Genomic DNA, 4474 nt, shown 5'->3' with positions numbered 1-4474 from the left:
TAAGACCTTTCGCCAGACTGCCGGACTATGAAGATACAAGATTGAAGACTCCGTCCCGTGTCCGGATGGGACTTTCCTTGGCGTGGAAGGCAAGCTTGGCGATACGATATGAAGATCTCCTCCCATTGTAACCGACTCTGTGTAACCCTAGCCCTCTCCGATGTCTATATAAACCGGAGAGTTTTAGTCCGTAGGACGAACAACAATCATACCATAGGCTAGCTTCTAGGGTTTAGCCACTCCGATCTCGTGGTAGATCTACTCTTGTACTACCCATATCATCAATATTAATCAAGCAGGAGTAGGGTTTTACCTCCATCGAGAGGGCCCGAACCTGGGTAAAAACATCGTGTCCCTTGTCTCCTGTTACCATCCGCCTAGACGCACAGTTCGGGACCCCCTACCCGAGATCCGCCGGTTTTGACACCGACAGTCACTTAAGAAATTGACTGAACTAATATGAGATTTCCAATGGCTTCACTCGAAAGGATTGGGTAGGTGTAGGATTTTGAGATGAGCATCACATGGAAATCAGTTTCCTTAGTATAACCTCACCCCTTTAACAGTATGGTGTTTCCTATGACTCAAGAAAGAGAAAATGAAACTACAAAAACAAAAGTCTTCACGCTTCATAATCCTCGCATGAATATCCAAGTCTTCAAGGTCACACCAATTTCTTCACTTTCAAAATCTTTAGGAGAACCAAAGTCTTCAGCTGAAGACATACATTTTTAGGGCTTGACTTTCATCGTAAATATCAAACTCCTCATCGACTTATAGAGCCTGTGTACACTCACAAACATATTAGTCCCTTAACCTATAAGTCTTCAATAGGCCAAAATCACTAAGGGGCACTAGATGCACTTACAGTAGGCACCAAGACAACGCTGGTGAGGGGGAGAGGGAGTGAGGAAATGTTGGTGAGGGGTGTTGCAATGGCATTGCTCCGTATAAATGAACGGAAACGGGTGTGGGAATCATCGCAGCAATGAAAGGGGCATCATCGAGCTGTGGTAATCATTGTCGGTTGAATGGCACGCATTGGTAACTCCGGCATGCATGTGATGATAATCGAAGACGGGTGAATGCGCCTCCATTTCACATTCTCGTTGATCAACGCCGGAAGGAGGCCGATTGAAAGTGCGTTACGTTGACTAGAGGGGGGTGGTGAATAGGCAATTTTTATGAATTCTTCACTGAGGAATTTCAGGGTGAGGAAATTCCTAAGCGAAGAACTACTTGCAGCGGAATAAATACTCATGTATAAGCATAACAGAGCAACAACACAGTCTTCATGATGAAATGAAAGACAAAACATAGAGTACAGAAAGCGTAAACACAGGATAACATGATGAAGACAAACTGACTGAAGAAATAGGAGTGAGGAATTAGAGAAAGTCTTCAGTCAAAGTCTTGAAATAGTAATGATCAGGTTCATCAACACATAATTGAGGAAATGAAAGGGTTGAGGAAATAGAACCAGTAGGCTTGGAAAAGAGAATGATTTGGTCGACCAGTTCTAACTGATGTGACAGTTGTACATCTGGTTGGAGCGGCTGAGTATTTAAACTCGTGGACACACAGTCCTCATCGTATTCTCCTTGAGCTAAGATCAAGCAAATCTCGCCCAACAGTAGTGGTAAGTCTTCACAGGTGACTTCCAAACCTTCACAGACTTGGTCACTCGGCAATCCACAATTCCTCTTGGATGCTCAGACCATGACGCCTAACCTTCTGGAGGATACACAGTCCTCAAAGGTAACAAGCATCGGTTCCACACAGGAACAATCTCTTCAGTGATGCTCAATCACTTTGGGGTTTTTAGGTTTGGGTTTGGGATTTGGGTATTGTTGGGGAACGTAGCAGAAATTCAAAATTTTCTATGCATCACCAAAATCAATATATGGAGATTCTATCAACAAGAGAGGGAGAGGATGAGCATCTTCATACCTTTGAAGATCGCTAAGCGGAATCGTTACAAGAACGCGGATGATGGAGCCGTACTCGCGGTGATTCAAATCGCGGAAGATCCAATCTAGCGCCGAACGGACGGCGCCTCTGCGTTCAACACATGTACAGCCCGGGGATGTCTCCTCCTTCTTGATCCAGCAAGGGGAGAGGAGAAGTTGAGGGAGAACTCCGACAGCACGACGGCATGGCGGTGGCGGAGCTCGTGGTATTCCTGCAGGGCTTCGCCAAGCACTACGGGGGAGGAGGAAGAGTTGGGGGAGGGAGGAGCTGCGCCAAAAGCAAGGGTGCTGCAGCCCTCCCACCCCCATCTATTTATAGGGTGAAGGGGAGAGGGGGCCGGCCCCTCTAGATCCCATCTAGAGGGGGGGTGGCGGCTAGGAGGGGGAAACTTGCCGCCCACGCAAGGTGGAGGCGCCCCCTCCCTAGGGTTTCCAACCCTAGGCGCCTTGGGCCCTTGGGGAGGGGCGCACCAGCCCACGAGGGGCTGGTTCCCTCCCATATTCAGGTCATCGTCCCCCGGGGCAGGTGGCCCCACCTGATGGACCTCCGGACACCTTTCGGTGGTCCCGGTACAATACCGATAACCCCCAAAACGATTCTGATGACGGAAACTGGACTTCCCATATATAAATCTTCACCTCCGGACCATTCCGGAACTCCTCGTGACGTCCGGGATCTCATCCGGGACTCCGAACAACATTCGTTAACCACATACTAAATCCCATAACAACTCTAGTGTCACTGAACCTTAAGTGTGTAGACCCTACGGGTTCGGGAACCATGCAGACATGACCGAGACACCTCTCCGGCCAATAACCAACAACATGATCTGGATACCCATGTTGGCTCCCACATGTTCCACAATGATCTCTAAACCACGATGTCGGGGATTCAAGCAATCCCATATGCAATTCCCTTTGACAATCGGTACGTTACTTGCCCGAGATTCGATCGTCGGTATCCCAATACCTCGTTCAATCTTGTTACCGGCAAGTCACTTTACTCGTTACGTAATGCATGATCCCGTGACTAACTACTTAGTCACATTGAGCTCATTATGATGATGCAATACCGAGTGGGCCCATAGATACCTCTCCGTCATACGGAGTGACAAACCCCAGTCTCGATTCGTGCCAACCCAACAGACACTTTCGGAGATACCTGTAGTGCACCTTTATAGCCACCCAGTTACGTTGTGACGTTTGGTACACCCAAAAAATTCCTACGGTATCCGGGAGTTGCACAATCTCATGGTCTAAGGAAATGTACTTGACATTAGAAAAGCTCTTAGCAAACGAACTACACGATCTTGTGCTATGCTTAGGATTGGGTCTTGTCCATCACATCATTCTCCTAATGATGTGATCCCGTTATCAATGACATCCAACGTCCATGGTCAGGAAACCATAACCATCTATTGATCAACGAGCTAGTCAACTAGAGGCTCACTAGGGACATGGTGTGGTCTATGTATTCACACATGTATTACGGTTTCCAGTTAATACAATTATAACATGAACAATAGAAAATTATCATGAACAAGGAAATACAATAATAACCATTTTATTATTGCCTCTAGGGCATATTTCCAACAGTCTCCCACTTGCACTAGAGTCAATAATCTAGTTCACATCACTATGTGATTGTAATGAATTCAACACCCATGGGGTTTGATCATATCTCGCTTGTGAGAGAGGTTATTAGTCACCGGGTCTGAACCTTTCAGATCTGTGTGTGCTTTATGAATCTTTGTGTCATCTTGTAGATGCAGCTACCACGCTCTATTTGGAGCTATTCCAAATAACTGTTCTACTATACGAATCCGGTTTACTATTTAGAATCATCCAGATTATTGTCAAAGTTTGCATCGGCGTAACCCTTTACGACGAACTCTTTTACCACCTCCATAATTGAGAAAATTCCTTAGTCCACTAGTTACTAAGGATAACCTTGACCGTTGTCCTGTGATCCATTCCTGGATCACACTTGTACCCCTTGACTAACTCATGGCAAGGCACACTTCAGGTGCAGTACACAGCATAGCATACTGTAGAGCCTACGTCTAAAGCATAGGGGACGACCTTCGTCCTTTCTCTCTATTCTGCCATGGTCAGGTCTTGAGTCTTACTCAATACTCGCACCTTATAACACAACCAAGAACTCCTTCTTTGCCGATCTATTTTGAACTCCTTCAAAATCTTGTCACGGTATGTGTTCATTTGAAAGTATTATTAAGCGATTTTGATCTATCCTTATAAATCTTGATGCTCAATGTTCAAGTAGCTTAATCCAGGTTTTCCATTTAAAAACACTTTTCAAATAACCCTATATGCTTTCCAGAAACTCTACATCATTTCTGATCAACAATATGTCAACAACATATACTCATCAGAAATTCTATAGTGCTCCCACTCACTTCTTTGGAAATACAAGTTTCTCATAAACTTTGTATAAACCCAAAATCATTGATCATCTCATCAAAGTGTATATTCCAACTCCGAGA

This window comes from Triticum dicoccoides, chromosome 7B (genome assembly GCF_002162155.2).
Source record: "Triticum dicoccoides isolate Atlit2015 ecotype Zavitan chromosome 7B, WEW_v2.0, whole genome shotgun sequence".
NCBI lineage: Eukaryota > Viridiplantae > Streptophyta > Magnoliopsida > Poales > Poaceae > Triticum > Triticum dicoccoides.
The sequence above is the reverse complement of the archived record's forward strand: the minus strand, read 5'-3'. Positions refer to the sequence as shown.